Genomic DNA, 18,214 nt, shown 5'->3' on the forward strand with positions numbered 1-18,214 from the left:
GGGGTAGGGTAAGAGTCTTCAGTTTTGTGTGAGTAGGAAGCTGGCAACCCTACCTCCACTTGATGACATGAAAACCTTTTGAAATTGTTTCTCATCACTTGTTTTCTTGAAGAGTTTCACAGAATCTAATACAGGTCTGGGGTTTGCTGTTCAGGTTTGCAAGCAGGCACTTGCAGGCTGACGTGCCAACCTCACTAACTAGGGAGAGAGCTGTTGGTTCTCAAGCTATTGTACCGGTGACCCCTTTCACACAGCAAGCCTCTGGGTGTGACCCCCCTTATACATTAAAAACACTTGTTTATATATTGAACACCATTATAAATGCTGGAGGTGAAGCGGGGTTTGGGGTGGAGGCTGACAGCTCGTGACCCCCCCCATGTAATAACCTTCCGACCCCCTGAGGGGTCCCGACCCCCAGTTTGAGAATCGCTGGTCTAGAGGGTGTCCTAGCCATGATCTGGGAGGGCTGTGGGGCAACAACAGCACAAGGACTGGTGGGGAGAAGACTGGAGCCAGGGGAGGAGCTCGCAGGTATGGCATTAAACCTGTGTGTGTGTTTGGTGAGTGGGTGGGGGGTAACTGGAGTCCAGCAGGCCAGGAGCTTGGGGAGAGGGGACCAGGGGATAGCCAGGGCCCAGGGATGAAGTGGGCAGGATGCCGGCAGAGGATGAGGAGCCAGGATCGGGACTAGGCCCAAGTATGGGAGGAGCAGGGAGGAGGAGAACTCAGGATCGGGACTGGGACCAGGGCCAAGGAGGGGGATGAGATGAGGAACCGAGCCAGGATCAGGGCCAGGGTACGAGGAGCCAGGATCGGGGGCCGGGGGCCAGGATCGGGGCCAGGGCACGAGGAGCCAGGATCGGGGGCCGGGGGCCAGGATCGGGGCCAGGGCACGAGGAGCCAGGATCGGGGGCCGGGGGCCAGGATCGGGGCCAGGGCACGAGGAGCCAGGATCGGGGGCCGGGGGCCAGGATCGGGGCCAGGGCACGAGGAGCCAGGGCCGGGGGCCAGGATCGGGGCCAGGGCACGAGGAGCCAGGATCGGGGGCCGGGGGCCAGGATCGGGGCCAGGGCATGAGGAGCCAGGGCCGGGGGCCAGGATCGGGGCCAGGGCACGAGGAGCCAGGGCCGGGGGCCAGGATCGGGGCCAGGGCACGAGGAGCCAGGATCGGGGGCCGGGGGCCAGGATCGGGGCCAGGGCACGAGGAGCCAGGGCCGGGGGCCAGGATCGGGGCCAGGGCACGAGGAGCCAGGATCGGGGCCAGGGCACGAGGAGCCAGGGCCGGGGGCCAGGATCGGGGCCAGGGCACGAGGAGCCAGGATCGGGGGCCGGGGGCCAGGATCGGGGCCAGGGCACGAGGAGCCAGGGCCGGGGGCCAGGATCGGGGCCAGGGCACGAGGAGCCAGGATCGGGGGCCGGGGGCCAGGATCGGGGCCAGGGCACGAGGAGCCAGGGCCGGGGGCCAGGATCGGGGCCAGGGCACGAGGAGCCAGGGCCGGGGGCCAGGATCGGGGCCAGGGCACGAGGAGCCAGGATCGGGGGCCGGGGGCCAGGATCGGGGCCAGGGCACGAGGAGCCAGGGCCGGGGGCCAGGATCGGGGCCAGGGCACGAGGAGCCAGGATCGGGGCCAGGGCACGAGGAGCCAGGGCCGGGGGCCAGGATCGGGGCCAGGGCACGAGGAGCCAGGATCGGGGGCCGGGGGCCAGGATCGGGGCCAGGGCACGAGGAGCCAGGGCCGGGGGCCAGGATCGGGGCCGGGACTCGAGGGAGGCGGGGGCGGAGGGGCGCGCCAGGCTCGGCCGGGGCGGGGCCTTACCCCGGGAGGGGCGCGGGGCGGCCCCCTGCGGAAGCCCCGCCCCTTCCTGCCCGGCGCGCGGCTCGCTGGGAGATGTAGTTGGCGAGGCGGCCTCCGCGGGGAGGGGCGGGGCGGTCGCGCGGTCACGTGATGTTTGGGTTGTCCCCGGCGCTGCCCGCACAATTGCAGGTGAGCTGCGTGCGGCGGGGGGCGCCCGGCCTCGGGGCGGGGTCCCGCCTGCAGACGGATGGCGGGGGATCTCTGGGGGCCCCCCTGCAGAGAGAGCAGGGTGTGTGGGGGTCGGGATCCTGGTTCCCCCTGGGGAGAGAAGGGGGGGGTCAGGGCCTGCGGGGCCCCCCCCGGGGAGAGAAAGGGGGACGTGTGTGGGTGGGTCAAGGGCCTGCGGGGTCCCCCTGGGGAGAGAAGGGGGGGGTCAGGGCCTGCAGGGCCCCCCCCCCCGGGGAGAGAAGGGGGGGCGTGGGTCAGGGCCTGCAGGGCCCCCCCGGGGAGAGAGGAGGGGGTGTGTGCGTGGGTGGGTCAGGGCCTGCAGGGCCCCCCCCCGGGGAGAGAAGGGGGGGGCATGGGTGGGTGGGTCAGGGCCTGCAGGGCCCCCCCGGGGAGAGAGGAGGGGGTGTGTGCGTGGGTGGGTCAGGGCCTGCAGGGCCCCCCCCCGGGGAGAGAAGGGGGGGCATGGGTGGGTGGGTCAGGGCCTGCAGGGCCCCCCCGGGGAGAGAGGAGGGGGCATGGGTGGGTGGGTCAGGGCCTGCAGGGCCCCCCCCCGGGGAGAGAGGAGGGGGCATGGGTGGGTGGGTCAGGGCCTGCAGGGCCCCCCCCCGGGGAGAGAAGGGGGGGCATGGGTGGGTGGGTCAGGGCCTGCAGGGCCCCCCCCTGGGGAGAGAAGGGGGGGCATGGGTGGGTGGGTCAGGGCCTGCAGGGCCCCCCCGGGGAGAGAGGAGGGGGTGTGTGGGTGGGTGGGTCAGGGCCTGCAGGGCCCCCCCCGGGGAGAGAAAGGGGGGGCATGGGTGGGTGGGTCAGGGCCTGCAGGGCCCCCCCCGGGGAGAGAAAGGGGGGGCATGGGTGGGTGGGTCAGGGCCTGCAGGGTCCCCCCGGGGAGAGAAGGGGGGGGTCAGGGCCTGCAGGGCCCCCCCCGGGGAGAGAAAGGGGGGGCATGGGTGGGTGGGTCAGGGCCTGCAGGGCCCCCCCCGGGGAGAGAAAGGGGGGGCATGGGTGGGTCAGGGCCTGCAGGGTCCCCCCGGGGAGAGAAGGGGGGGGTCAGGGCCTGCAGGGCCCCCCCGGGGAGAGAGGAGGGGGTGTAGGTGGAGGACCTGGGGGGGTCCCCATGCAGAGAGAAGGGGTGTGTGGGGGTCGGGATCCTGGTTCCCCCTGGGGAGAGAAGGGGGGGTCAGGGCCTGCGGGGCCCCCCCCGGGGAGAGAAAGGGGGACGTGTGTGGGTGGGTCAAGGGCCTGCGGGGTCCCCCTGGGGAGAGAGGAGCGGGTGTGTGCGTGGGTGGGTCAGGGCCTGCAGGGTCCCCCTGGGGAGAGAAGGGGGGGGCATGGGTGGGTGGGTCAGGGCCTGCAGGGCCCCCCCGGGGAGAGAGGAGGGGGTGTGTGTGTGGGTGGTCCAGGGCCTGCGGGGTCCCCCTGGGGAGAGAGGAGCGGGTGTGTGCGTGGGTGGGTCCAGGGCCTGCGGGGTCCCCCTGGGGAGAGAAGAGGGGGTGTAGGTGGAGGACCTGGGGGGGGTCTCCATGCAGAGAGAAGGGGTGTGTGGCTGGAGGACTGGGGGTGGGGGGCAAGGTGTCCCCATGCAGAGAGAAGGCAGGTATGGGTATGGGTCTGGGTCAGGGGCATGGGTTGTCATTTTCTCCCTTTGCAGCAGAACGCCTCATTGTTTTTAAGGGTATCTGTGTATTTCTCCAGTGCCCGAGCCTGGTCTCTCTCGGGAGCCTTCTGCAAACGAGGAGGGTGCAGGTATTAGGGACCTGAGCTCCCTCTGGGACACCTGTCCCGTAGGAGAGTCTGAGGTCCGGGTGGCTTCCCTTCATCTCCCCCTGTTGGTCCCCACATAGTGAGGGGGAGAAACATGCAGAGGGGAGCTGGCTCACTAGCTTGACCTTTGCAGACCTATTCATGTGCCTCCCCCTGAGGCATTTCACTGAGGGTGTGTGAATGAATACCAGCAGTTTGAGCTCTCCCATCTCTCCTGGGGGTGCCCCACAGAGAGTGGGAGGTGGGTAGGTGTCAGTTTTACCCATGTCTCCTTGTGGAATGCTCCCTCCAGAGAACTGCCTGCAGATGTCACAGCTGAGCTCTCCTCTCAACTTCTCCTGGGGTGCATCTGCAGAGAGTGTGTGTCTTGTACGGTGGCAGTTACCTGAACTCTCCTTCCCCTGTGTCCTTCCAGATCAGAGTGTTTTTCATGCATAGCAACCACAGGATTTTGTTTTCAAATGGCTTGGGGGAAACACATTCATGGTACACCTAAGTAGATGGATACATTTTCCCCCTCTAGCTGGAAATGTCACTTTGAAGCTGTTTCCTAATGCTTTTTTTAATGAAAACAGTGAAAGTTGGATAATACATAACCTCTCTCTGATATAGCAACCTTGGATGATAGTCAGTTCTGACCATTGTTAAATAAAAGGTTTTGCTCACTTATGTCACTCGTGGATATGATATGGTGATTGTTGTCTTGGTGACTACTACCTGGTATTACATGGCATGTTTTTAAAATGGCATTTATCACCTCTAGGAAGGTGTTACTAGCAACACCTCTATCAGAATCCAATAATGCAAGCAAAACTTCTTACAACTTTTTTCAGGTTTAGAAAGCATCACTTTCTACACAGCGCTTGAGTGATATAGAGCAGGTTTTTTCTGTATATTTTTAAATTTCCAAAGAGCTAAATGTCTTTATAAATGCACATAAAACTAGATTCATAGTATAAATATCAATCAAAATCAAACGTTTAAAGGGATGCTGTCAGGAAATATAGGTCCCATCTGTGTCTTGGTTTATAAAATATATCAAAAATAGTTTCTGAAACAGCAAAAATGTTTTCACAAATGATTTCACAACATCAACTGAAAACCACTTGTTTGAATTTCAAATAGTCTCCTACAGCGTTTACAACCCAGTATTTGCACGTGCTTAACTTTAAGCATGTGAATATGTCACTACCTGCATGTGTAAAGTTAAGTAGGGATGTAAATGTTTGTGTGATCAAGACAAAATGTTGAAAAGCAAGCTAGATTTTAAATGTTCCCCGTTTCAACTAGTAGTGGTGACAAAGGTAAGACTCATCCTTTTAAAACTATATTTACCCTGGTAGTGACCCTTTTAATTAAGCTGGTATTTTTCTTAGTCATGAGGGCAGTAAGGTATTGAGTGGCATATTATCCCTCTTGAGCTTTTTATTGGGTTGATTAATGATGACTCAGCCCCAGCCTACGTCTCTGACTTTTAATCTTATAGCATTTCTCCTCTGCTCAGTCACTGACTCCAGCCTTGATGTCCTCTTTGTTTTCGTGTCCCGCTCTTGGCTCTGACTTCTTCAGTGATGACACCTACATGCAGAACGCCTTCCCTGTGCCTGCTAACCAAGCAATAAATGTCTCTCATCATTCCCTCCTAAAAACTCAGTTCTTCCACACCACCTACAAGCAGTGAGTTAATGTAAAGAAAACCCCAAATGTGGCTTTAATGGAAGCACAGAGACTTGTGCCCAGCGTAACTGCAACCAGGTTATCTTAGCACTGCTGTAACCCTGCAACCCTTGATGTTACACTCTTCAGTGTCATGTTGTGAAATGAGATTGTAGGGCATATGTCTTCTTCTTGGCTCTGCAAAGCGTGTAGCAAATTTTTGGGTGCTGTATAAATATGATGTATAATTTTGAGCTCTGAGTCTGCAAGCTACTCTGCCTGTGTTTAGGCGGATGCTACTGACTTAAGTAAAGCTATGTGTTAGTGTAAAAGTGTGTCCAGGCAGAACAGCTTGCAGGATTGGGGCCCTATTTTACAGGAGTGTGTCTGCTCTGGAATCAGCATTCTTAACAGTGGTTGGTATCACTGTTACAGAACCCATTGGTAAATACTAGTAAAAACTTGAATCCAGGATATGGGCTGTAAAGTTAGAGGCTGAATGGAGGATGATAGACCCGTACTAGCATCTATATACATGTCCCTATGTAGGCAAATTCCCACTGAAGTCATCACTGGGATTTTTTTGTGTGGATAGCAGTTGTAGAAATAGAGCCTGAACAATGATTCCCTTTAGAACACATACTTGCAGCGTTCCTAGAGAGAGAGTTTTTTATATGTATCTATGTTACCATAATGTGAAGTTTGCAAAATCAAGCTTTCAGAAGTTAAAAGATGCCAGACTTTATGCCCAGGCTGCCTCATTTCTGCCTCTTTGTGTGTACGCATTATAATGGTTACTTACACAAGGTTTATTTTAAAGAAAAAGGCAAAGCCAAATTCTGACAGCAGCAGTAGGCTGTTAACCTGTGTCAACAAGCTACTAGAGGAGGCTACCTAACACAATCAGAGAGTGTTAAGAATGCATGAACAGCCCCTTTTTACGGACAGCATTGCTAAGAACGTACATTTGGCAGATTCTTTCTGAGAGGCAGTGTGGCTAAATGCATCAGACTTGGGACTTCTGTATCAGAGATTTGTGTTCTGTTGCCAGTTTGTGTAATCTTTCAGTGGGGTACTAGGCCCTGCTCAGTTCTAAATGTTGTGCAGGGCACTAATTAACAGAGGTGAGTGTAGAACTCATGGCTTCTTGATTCCCAGGCCAATGTACCCCAGCGGCCAATGGGTATTGGGAGGAAGATCTATTTTGTGGTCCATCCAGTGGAGTACTTTGCATTTGTCCTTACTGAATTTCATCCTGTTTACTTCAGACCATTTCTCCAGTTTTCCAGCTCATTTTGAGTGATAATCCTATCCTCTCTAAAGCACTTGCAACCCCTCCCAGCTTGGTATCATCCGCAAACTTTATAAGTGTACTCTCTATGCCATTATCTAAATCATTGATGAAGATATTGAATAGATTAAAATAGAAAGAACTATAAAAATCTTTTTTTTTTTTTTTTTAAAAATCCTTTCTGCTCTCTGACTTTCTACGCTTCACTTAGCTTGGGGAGTGAACCTAGCTGAATCACTTTCACTTGGTTTCCCATGCATAGGGGATTGTCAGCAGGGACATATGTAAATCTACAAACTTTTAACTGATTTAAAAAAATCATAAAACATTTGTTCTTATTTTGAGTGAAATTCACCTCAGTGCAGTGTGTCCGCATGAGGCCCTTGGCACCACTTAAATTGCAAATCTCTTAATTTAAAACTTTAATTTGCCTGGAGCTCTGATTTTACAATGAGTTCAGCTCCGAGTGGCATATGTGGCAGTGGGAGCTCCAGGCAGGCACAGGAGACTATCTTCATCCAGTTTATATAGGATTGGGGTTTTAGTTGGTAAGGAGAGCATTGTGCAGCCATTCTGCATCAGGGTGAGTTTGGCTCATAAAGTTCCTGATCCAGCGTTGGGATTAACAGTTGCAGACCCATATGACTGCAGGACCCTACACAGGCTCTGGGAAGTTCAATTATGTGTGGATTGTTTCGTCCAACTTGTGATTCAAGCACATGTGTAAAGTTTAGCATGTGCTTAACTACTTTTCAGAACTGAAGCCTTAATATTTGTGTCTAACCTATAGTACTTGACAGTATCTGTTGTGGTGACATTACATGTTATCAATGTTCTCTCTAATTTTTTACATCCATGTATGGAATGAATTTTGTTATGTGCACCAATATGGAAGTGACGTGTGGTGGGGGTTGGTCAAGGGGTTCGGAGTGTGGGAGGGGGCGGAGGGCTGGGGCAGAGGGTTGGGGTGTGGGGGAGTGAGGGCTCTGGCTGGGGGTGCAGGCTCTGGGGTGGGGCCGAGGATGAGGGGTTTGGGATGCAGGCTGCGGCGGGGAGAGAGGACTCCCCCCCAGCCCTCTCTTGCCACAGCGGTTTGGGGCTGGGTGAGAGTCGCCTCTCCCCGGTCACGGCAGCTCTGGCTGGGCTGGGCTGGTCAGGGCCAGGGGAGAGGCTCCTCTCCATGGCCCTGGCAGTTCCGGTGGGGCTGGGTTGGGTCATGGGAGGGCCGCCTCTCCCTGCCTGCGCAGCCATGTGGCTGCACAATTTACAGGGAACTTAGTATGTTATGCTACCTGTTTTTTCTTGTTGGATGTTTTCTTTTTAATATACGAAAATAGAAAATAAATGTTTAAAAGGCTTAAGCTATTTATCTTGACATTGCAAAACAGAATATTCAGTATTGCTGGGATGGATTTGAAGATTAGAAATTGATGATTTTGCAGTGGCTACTTAATGATGATAACCAGCTCTTAGATCTCAGAGTATTGCAAAGGATGTCAATATTATTATCCCCATTTTACACGTGGGGAAATGGAGGCATGGGACAATGAAGTACCTTGATGAAGGTCATCCAGCAGATCAGTGGCAGAGCTGGGAGTTGCAGGTGTCCTGAATCCCAGTCTGATGCTCTGTCCATGAGGTCACACTGCTTCCCCACGTATTATCCCCTAATCATTATATAATAAGACACTCAAACACAATAGCTCTAATGAACATACGGCTATTTCCACCAAATGATCAGTAATTTTGGCATTTTAAAAACATTGCTGTGCATTTTTAATTGGCATTCTACTTCTGCTAAAGGGATCAATGTAAGAATTGCACTTAACAGTTTTCTTTACCGGTATTGCTAATAATACCCAAGATTATAAAACTATAAAGAATTAAATACATCTGATTTACTTGTACTGTTTGCAGAGTGGGAGAGTGGGTGTCCCTTGTTTGTATGTCTCTTGTCCCTTTCTTGTACAGTAAAACTACCGGTAAATTTCATCCTCTGGTTCTTGTGATCTGGCACGATGTTGTTGGGAGTGCTCAATGAAAGAGAGAGAGCTGTTTAAAAAAAAAAAAAAATCCTCCTCTCTACATTCACTCTGATTTCCAGCCCGCCAGCTCGTAACAAATATTTTACTGACAATAAAATTGCATCGTCAAAGACAGGCTGAGGAAGTTGGAGTGTTTATTTACACATATTTGTAACTTTGTTTTGCAGGATTGGGGTCTGAATTGATAAGGAGCACATTTTTAAATCTACTGTACTTTGGTTGTGGTGGGGCTTATCCTCAGTAGCTATTAGTGTTTGCTGCTCACTTGCCGTGCTATTTAATCAAAAGATTGCTGGGAAGGATATAAACTTTTATCCTTCAGGGCATGAGCATAGAATGATGGGGGTTAGGAAGAAACTTTTCCTATTCACAGGTTACTCCATAACTTGTTCCTCCAGGGATTCTTGCACCTTCCACTGAAGCATCTAGAACTGGCAGTGGTCAGAGATAGGATATTAATATGAATCACTACTCTGATCCAGTATGATAGCTCCAGTTCAGTTAGGAAATGAATTGTATAGTTAAGTCTGGGAGGGATGCGTGCAAAATAAAACTACAAAGTTTATTCCAACTTCCTCTTGGATGGAGTATCAAACTAAGGGCTTGTCTGCACTACCGGGGTAAGTCAATATAAGTTAAACCACTCCAGCTATGTGAATCATGTAGCTGGAGTCGATGTAGCTTAGGTCGACCTAGTATCTTCAGTGTGCTCCGTCGACGGAAGGCGCTCTCCGGTCGACTTACCTGACTCTTCTCAGAGAGCTGGAATACTGGGGTCAACTGGAGAGTGCTCTGCCTTTGATTTAGCAGGTCTTCACTAGACACACTAAATCGACCCCGCTAAATTGATTGCAGCAGCATTGATCTCTCCGTAGTGAAGACCAGCCCTAAGGTTTGGTCTACGCTGCAGATGTATATCAGTATAACTACATCACTAGAGCGTGACAAATCCACACCCCTGAGCAGCGGTGCTGGAACAATTTTTGTAGTGGGGGCGCTGAGAACCATTGCCCTGTATATCATGGAAACCACTTCAAGCAAGGGGTTGCTGCAGCACCTCTCCCTCCCCAGTTCCAGCACCTATGCCCCGGAGCAAAGTAGTTATATAGACCTAACCTCATGTAGACAGCATTGTGTCAGCAAGAGAGTTTCTCCTGCCAATAAGAAAAGGAGGACTTGTGGCACCTTAGAGACTAACCAATTTATTAGAGCATAAGCTTTCGTGAGCTACAGCTCACTTCCTCAGATGCCAATGTAGCTACTGCCTCTCGGGGAGGTGGATTAAATAAGCCGATGGGAGAGCTCTCTCCTGTTGGCTTGGAACATCTTCGTTAAAGTGCTAGAGTGCTGCCGTTGCACCAGTGCCGTGTTTTATGTGTAGATGTGCCCTAAGATGCAACATTTGTCATATTGCAAAGCTGTATAGTCTTAAGAAATATGTGGATATGAAATGTCACGTTGTTTTAGGGCTTGTTGAGCAAATGCTTATGATGGCTTATGTGGGTATTTTTTGTCATGCTATCTTTATAAATTCTCAAAAGTGCAAATTAATTAGCTGTAAAGTGTTTTGTGCTCTTTACTGTGTAACATTGTCATTTTCTTTTACATTCATTCCCCACACTAATGAGGCCTGTATATGGCACAAGGCATGGCTCCACTACAAAGATTTTAAAAATCAGTTAGGCAACCCTAGAACATTAAGTTAGGGAAAACATAAATATAAGTCCTGCTCTGAAGTTCTGATACTTCAGAATTCAGACTCAGGGTTAGTTTACATACAGAAGTTGCATGCATGTAACTCAACTTGTGATGTTTCTGCATTGATTTAATTGAACTGGTTCAGCAGCATTACACCTTTAGCTAAAATCAGTGCAATTTCTGTATTTACACCCGTTCTTGCTTAGGACAAAAGGAAAGATTAGAGAGCACAGGAGTGAAAATCCGTGGTTGAAAGCAAGGTAAAATAGGTGGATGTTGAAGAGGCGTGTCAAGACACTTGACATTGATGAAGAAGGATGTTTTGAACACAGGGAGGGGTGTGTGTGTGTGTGTGTGTGTAATTGATCACATTTTTTTCCTACGGGACACCGGCCTCATTCAGTGCGCAGGATGGATTGTGTGCACTGAATGAATAGTATTTTTGTTTTATTTTCATCGTTCAACGTGTGGCCCTGGGCTTCTTTTACTGCACACTCTTCAAACTCTGCTGTGAATATGGAATCATTAATTTCCTCATAAACTTTCCTATGCCACTCATCCCTGTAGCATCTGAGTGGTTCACAAACGTTACACAAATTTATCTTTGCAGTACCTTTGTGAGGTAAAGCAGTGACGTTATTCCCAATTTACAGATGGGGAACTGAAATACAGAGACATCAATGTCAACTGTCAACTAATTTTGGGTGCCCAGTTTGTGGCATCTAGGACCTGACTTTTCAGAGTCCTTTGCCTTATGTAGCGCCTTGTGTTTATGACACTTCCATTGACCACAGTTGGGAGTACTCTGCGCTTCAGCAAACCAGACTCAAGTGGAGTAAACTGGCCACCCAGAAAAGGAAGACCTATGAACATTTTGATTTGACTTGCCCAGCATCACACAGGAGCTCTGTGGCAGAAGCAGGGATAGAATCCAGTTCTCCAGGGCAGCCATGAGATTATCCTTTCTCTTGCAGCAATCCCCTGCATCATTCAGTACACACCTTTCAACTTCTGCAATGAATGAGGCAGGGTCCTACAAACAGTTTCCTTCATTACACAGCCCTGATTCATCCCTAGAGCAGGTCTGTCCTGTAGAAAAAATACTGTTAGAGATGGGTTTGTCTCTTCTGTGCTCTCAATCTCCCAGCTCTGTTCCTATGCCCTGGCCCACATTGACTCTGGCTTCTGGGAGGAGCAACTGCAAGGAGAGTCATGCTCAGCTGGGATCTGGAGCAAGTTCTTTGCAGACAGAATCATTTGAGAATTTAGCTGCTGAGCTCTAGCAAGTTTCTATTCAGTATGTGCAAACTGAGATTTTCAGAGGCTCATAACTTTGACAAATTTGGGTTGATTTTCATGCAGATGGCAAAAGGCACAATCGTGACACCAGGGCAAATCCTTGCTCCAAAGCATGGAGGTGCTAAAATTTCTTAGCAAAACAGCTGTAAGAATAAATTTAAAATGGGCAAACCATACAGAATCATAGGGTTAGAAGGGACTGCAAGGATCGTATATTTTCCCCTAACTTCATTCTGAGAAACAGCGGAATCATTTTTGTTGAAACTGTCTAGAACAATTCAGCCCGAGACAGACATCTAAGTTCCAACATGGAAAATTTCAGCATGAATGGTTAAAGTTTGGCCAAGTTATAAGCAACTGAAAAGAGGGTCTTTACTAGGAAGTGTTGGGCAATCTTTATTCTAGGTATTGCTACCTGTATTTCTTATAATATGGCAACTAAATTGCTATGGATCTGTTTATGTATAGTTTAAGATGAATAGGCATATCCTATTAAAAATTTGAAAGAGCTCATAGACCAGGGATCAGCAACCTTTGGCATGTGGCCCTCCAGGGTAAGCCCCCTTGGTGGGCCAGGCCAGTTTGTTTACCGGCTGCGTCTGCAGGTTCGGCCGATCGCAGCTCCCACTGGCCGCGGTTCACCGCTGCAGGCCACTGGGGGCTGCAGGAAACAGCACGGGCCGAGGGATGTGCTGGCTGCCACTTCCTACAGCCCCCATTGGCCTAGAGCAGCGAACCAAGGCCAATAGGAGCTGCGATCGGCTGAATCTGGACGCGGCAGGTAAACAAACCAGCCAGGCCCACCAGGGATTTACCCTGGCGGGCTGCGTGCCAAAGGTTGCCGATCCCTATCCTAGATCATCTATAACGTCTGTCTACAAGCTCAGAGCTCCTGGTGGAGAAACTTTCAGATACTGCGCTTGGTTCTAGCCAGAAGGCTTTTGTTGTGCAATTTGTTTTATATTTAAATCTTGCGCTAAAGACATTTTTTAAAAAAAAGGCACTGCCGTTTATCTGTGTAGTAATCTGTTTAGTAATGGGAAAGTTAGATGAGACTCTACAAGAACCTAATAGAACTGTGCTGACTCACTGGCTAGCATCTTATTTAATAAAATGCTGTGAATGACTGATTTTCTTAGCTTGCTATTTATTTCTCTTTCATCTGCCTTGAAATGGGAACTGCAGACGCTGATCAATTGAGTTTGTATAATTTTATTGTGGCTCTTGTAAGTACAGTACCTCTCTGCTAAAATGTGCATTTGTCACTTTCTGTAGTGGTACCATTTAGTGAATACCTCTCTCCTTCCCTTATTTCAGTTGCATCAGTCACTTATGGGGGCTATTTTATCTCTCTACAGTGGTCAAAGTATACCAGTGCTGCCACATGTGTGGATAATCTGGTAATATTAGGAGATCCTCCATTTAAGGTGCTAACCTAAAAAGCATTGTGTGAAGGTTTTTTGCTGCAGATGTTTGTTAATGGTAATCAAAGTGAACTTTTTATGGTAGTTACTGTAACAGGCCTATGTGAAATCTGGATCTGGAGAGTTAAGTAGATGATATCACTAATTAGCAAAAAATTATATTGTCTGATATGCAACCTTACAGGTGCTGTGCAGCATTATGGCTTAGAGCAATTTCTTCCTTCACTGTGTTTCTTAGCATCTTAAATGTAGCTTTCAAACTGTATTCTTTGAGCAGGCATTTTGTGTCTGTGGCTGTTCATACAGTGACACAACCTAAAGAAGTAGCTGTTGTTTACTAGTAGACCTGGGTGAACGTTGGTAATTTTTTCACAAAAAATGTTATTTTTTTGACCAGTTTTATTTATTTTATTTTATTTGTGACAACCTCAATCTTCTAGTGCTTATTGGTGCTTTTGCCTGAGCTGTGCGTATAAACATATTACTAAATGAGTGGCAGTGGCTTTTGCATGATTCCTAAGCATTGTGGGGATTTCCTTAATGCCACCAGCATTTGGGGTCAGATCATTAGCGGGTGTCAATTGTCATTGACACCTGCTGAAGATTTGCTTCTTTAAGAAATCCCTTCTCCGTTTAGATTGTGCCTTTCTGCTTGCTTTTATTAAAAGCATGCTGCCCCATCTAACCCATGCACATTTGTAGTTGTAGGAATGGAACATTGTCCTGAGAGCCAGTAAGTTCATAAATACACCCTGCCAAGTCTGGGCATGTCCAGTTTCTTGGCTTGCCTGTCAGTATCGCTTCAGATGGATGGATGAGTTTCAGAAGGTCTGGGGCTCCTTCTTCATTCTGTTGAAGTAAGTGGGGATGGAGTAGTGGGCGGTTGACTAGCGATAGTGAAGTTCGCAGGTAGAATTACCAGTTCATTGACCCCAGTGCTGGAATATAGGTGGGTGTTCTCGCTCAGTTCTGAAGTGAATCAGCAGAACTGTTAGTGCGGAAGCATGCACAGATCTGCCAGTGCTATATGGCCTTTATTGAAGTTCTCTTACAAGCAATAAAATCGTTCACAATTTTAGTGGTGGTGCAAAATCAAGTCATTTTAGTGGGAGCTTTTTTTCCCCCTAATGATAACCAAGGTCAAAATATTAAAACTTTGATACTGAAAATGATATTTAGGCAGCCAGATATATGTGATGCTGATTTTCAGTGTGCAGAGAACCTGCAACTTCCATTACATATAAGTGCCTGACTGAAATTAAGTGCCAAACATTTGGTATCCAAATTTGAAAATGCTGGCCTCAGGCTTTACACTACTCTGCTTTGAAAAAACTACCGTTTCTTCAAAATAAAGTACTGATCATGCAACATAGTGAAGTTTCATGGCTCCTCATTTACTATAACTCATTCTCATTCTAGCCAAATGTCAAAACTGGGATCCATTGAAATGAATCTTATTGAGTGGTATAGAAAGTATTGTGATATTATAATAAGACAGGATGCTCGACTCTGAATTTCCCTTCTATGGTACAGGGATGTATGACAAATCTGTCCAGATGCTATCTTTTCCCCTGGTTTCTAGCATGATTGAAAAACCAGGGTGAAAGTGAAGAATTCCCTCCACTGACAGTATATAATACTCAGCTGAAGTATCACTCGAGCGTCAGGTAGATGGAATCTTCCCTGCAGTAGAAGTGCAGAAAAGATTCCATTTTCTCTTGTTAGCTTCCCATGTACATCCATGCATTTTAATCACAAATGTTCTCATTTCCACCCGGAGATACATTTTCTCCTTTCCTCTTTTGTTGCTCTGGCCTGGATCTGCTCTCCTTCCCCGTGATGGCTTCCTTTAATATCTAAGTGTGGGAGAAATCTCCATAGCATTTTCCACAACCTGCCCCATTTCTCACCTTCTTCCCCAGCCAGGGTATTATCTCCTTCCATTCTTATTCATTTCCCCTTCTCACAGTCCATTTTCTAAACTCTTTTTGTATTATTATTAATAGCTTGTATTGTGGTAGTGCTTAGGAGCCCCAGTAGTGGACCAGGATACAGCCCTATTGTGCTAGGTACTGTACAAACACAGAACAAAGAGACAGCCCCTGCCCGGAAGAGCTTACAATCTAAGGCGTGGTCTACACTGGGGGGGGAGGATCGATCTAAGTTACTCAGCTTCAGCTAGGTGAACAGCATAGCTAAAGTCGACGTACTGAGGTCTGCTTACCACTGTGTCTTCACTGCAGTAAGTCGACTGCTGACGCTCCCCTGTCGACTCTGCCTGCACCTCTCGCTCTGGTGGAGTACCGAAGTTGACGGGAGAGCGCTTGGTGGTCGATTTTATCGCATCTTCACTAGACGCGATAAATCGACCCCTTCTGGATCGATCGCTCTGGAGATAAGTGTAGACATGCCTGAAGTATCTCCTTGGTTGCCCACCTGTCGTCACCATCAGTGTCATAAAGGGCAGCATGCGGAAAACACAAGCTAAAGCTTTTCTTATCTAAATGGAGCTTCTCTTCTCCCTAATGCGCAAAGTTTTAACGTCCTTCCTCCTTTGGCCCATCTGACAACTGCTGGGGCTTCTTCTTACTGGTCCTTCAGTGACTGAAAATCTGTATGACACCTGTAGCCCCTACTCAGTGGGACCTTTTTCTGTCAAATGCATTTGACCTACCCTGCCTTCAGCAATAGGGGAGGAGGGGAAGTATCCTTACCAGAGGTAAATCGCATGCTTACTCAGCAAGATCAAGGTCTGACAGCTTATTGTGGAGCTTGTGCTAGCTTGACTCGGAACAATACATCTAATTGTTGGAGTGTATACTGCAGCTATGGAGGCAGGGCGAGTAATACATTTGTCCATTCATTTGTGCATTTTAAATGCTTGTCTGACTCCACATACACCACCCTCCATTCCTTTCCTGCCTCGACCTGTACACAAATACATAGAGAGCAAACCTCAGAGAGCAGCCCAAGCATTGCAAAAAACTATTGGGCATATGTTCTGACTTCACTGAAAGCTGTTCTTTTCCTCAGCTTTTCCTTCCTTTTGTAACTAGCAGCACCACCTTAGAGAGACAGCCCCTTTCTCTGCACTGCATCTCAGCACGCGAGAGGTTAAAATTGGAAGCTACAGTCATTTTTGGCCCTCTCTGTCCTGTATTTACAGGGCCTTTGAGACCCAGGCCTCATTTCCTCTGCTTTACAGTGTCAGATCTCGTCATCCCACATTGTGGCCACTGTGCTTCTGGTCAATGAAAGTCTGCATGGGAATGTCCTTGAAGCCTGTTCAGAAAGGGGCTTATTGTTGAATGAGGATCATCATCAAAGCTTATTGCTCCAAACCCGCAGCCAAGATCTGGTGTGGTCACTTATCTCAAATAGCTCCTTGGGAGTACAGGAGGTTTATGGAGGGTGCTGCATCAGGCAGCATTCAAGGGCTTCCTTGCCTAGGCTCTCCGCATTCACATTTGGGGTCATTCCTCAGCTTCCACGTGGTCATATTGTCACCGGTCTTTGCCACCCTAGCTCAATTTAGAGTACTCTAGTGTTTTCATTTGAGGTCAGTGTGTGGAGGGAGTTGTTCTGTAGCAACCAGGTTCTCTGAGGCCGCAATAGAAGGCATAGACTTTGAGTGAGGAGACTCTCCCTAGCGGCTCAGCATACTACCACTCCATCACTTGCCTGCTTAAGCAGGTTGGACCTGGTTGGATATTGTATCTGGTCTCCTGCATGGCAGTATGCACAGTGCTACGTGAACTAGGCAGGAGTGACCACTGACTCCCTGGTTGGGTAACTGGGCTGTGACCCTTGGCTCCCCACACAGTGTTTGATAAATAACTCTGCATTCTGGGTGTCATTCCCTGGGCCCATTTACATCTTGCCAAAAATAATTACTCTCTTGGAGAACAGAGTTTACTGATGAGAGAAGGCAGAGAAAAGTGCAAGTCATCTGAAGTTCAGACTCTTCAGACTCCCTTGTTAGGGCAGCAAGGGATGAGTCTACACTGCAGTGTAAGCCCAGGGTTTGTAGAACTCAAGTTAGCAGACCCTGGGTTTGTTAACTTAGGGCTTCAGCATTTACACTCATTTGTAACCTCAGGTTAGGAATTGTTGAATCTGCACTGCATTGTGTGGGCCCAAGTCCAACCACCATTATCCCAGACTTTCCTAGCACCCTAGGAAAAGGAGAAGGTATGTTTAAGTTCGGGAGTGTCTGAAGGTTTGCCTCTGCACCCACAGGGCCTAGGCAGCTGGACAATGAGTTTGAGCTCTCACGATTTGGGGTACTAGGCAGCAGTTCTGTGCCCTGAGAGTAGGCCTAGACACATACTTGAGACTGGGAGAGTGGTTGGACTCCGTTCAGGCTCTGTTAACTTAAACCACTCTGGAATTCCCCTTATAGCAGTCTGGTGCGTGGCTCAGAAGGGAGTGCCCTGACAGATCTGAGACACCATAGTCTGGCCATCCAAGCACCACTGAGCCATCTGGTACTGACGGTCCCATCCCTAGTCCAGCTGTCAGAGCACCTTGGATCCTTCTGGTTCTGATGATTCCATCCATAGTCCAACCATCAGAGCACCACGGAACGGTCTGGTTCCATCCATAGTCCGGCCACCCACCTGCCATTCTCAGCTTCTGAAGAATCTTGTAATACCTTCCTCCCCCCAGTGAAAGGTTCCTCACCAAAACATTCTCCTTGAGTCTATAATAGCAGGCAAGAGAAGAAAATGTTATCCCTTCCATTGTATATAACACTGCTCATTTTCAAAGCACTTTACAGTCGATACCGCCTCCATGAGAAATAGCAGGCATTACTCCCATTTTTACAGATGGGGGGAAACAGAGGCTGGTTTATATATGGTCAGTGAAGAACTGGGATTACATCACCATTTCCTGGTCCCCAGTCCAGTGCACAGATCAGCCTACACCTATGGTGTAGCATTTAAACACTAGGTTTTCTCTTCAATGAAACTTTAGTATGCAAATTATTTTCAGAAGAAACCTTAAGGTGGTTTTGGC

The 18,214-nt window shown here is 49.2% G+C and overlaps 1 protein-coding gene across 3 annotated transcripts in view; it reads left to right on the top strand.

Annotated features, from left to right (window-relative positions):
- Positions 1 to 1,909: 1,909 nt before the first annotated feature.
- Positions 1,910 to 18,214, top strand: part of LOC311516100 (t-SNARE domain-containing protein 1-like) — a 698,551-nt gene continuing 682,246 nt past the window's right edge. For all 3 annotated transcript variants that reach the window (XM_084619794.1, XM_084619795.1, XM_084619793.1), the window contains exon 1: positions 1,910 to 1,985. The gene's annotated coding sequence lies outside the window, so the exon portion shown is untranslated. The remainder of the gene's footprint in view (positions 1,986 to 18,214) is intronic.

Source organism: Lepidochelys olivacea (genome assembly GCF_965140295.1).
Source record: "Lepidochelys olivacea isolate rLepOli2 genome assembly, chromosome: 2".
NCBI classification, from domain to species: Eukaryota; Metazoa; Chordata; order Testudines; family Cheloniidae; genus Lepidochelys; species Lepidochelys olivacea.